We start from the raw sequence: 301 nt of genomic DNA on the forward strand, positions 1-301 counted from the left end.
ATCTTTTTTTTTTTTTTTTATATAACGCTGATCAGAGTTTTTAAATCCTTACTTCTTTTTTTGTTGGAAAAATCATTACTAATTCAAGTAGATGGTTTGTACTTTGTATATGTTTTGGTAAATTTGGTTTAGAGGAGTTTATTAAATCATATTTTTTTATACTAACAATAATTACTATTGATGATAATATAATATTATTTAATAATTTTATTAAGAAAATAAAAAAGTTTGATAGTAAAAATAAAAGAAACATTTCTCAGATCTTAACATAAAATCTTGTATTAAGAAAAATCAAATCTTC

This window comes from Carica papaya, chromosome 1 (assembly GCF_054855325.1).
Source record: "Carica papaya isolate Zhongbai chromosome 1, ASM5485532v1, whole genome shotgun sequence".
Lineage (NCBI taxonomy): Eukaryota > Viridiplantae > Streptophyta > Magnoliopsida > Brassicales > Caricaceae > Carica > Carica papaya.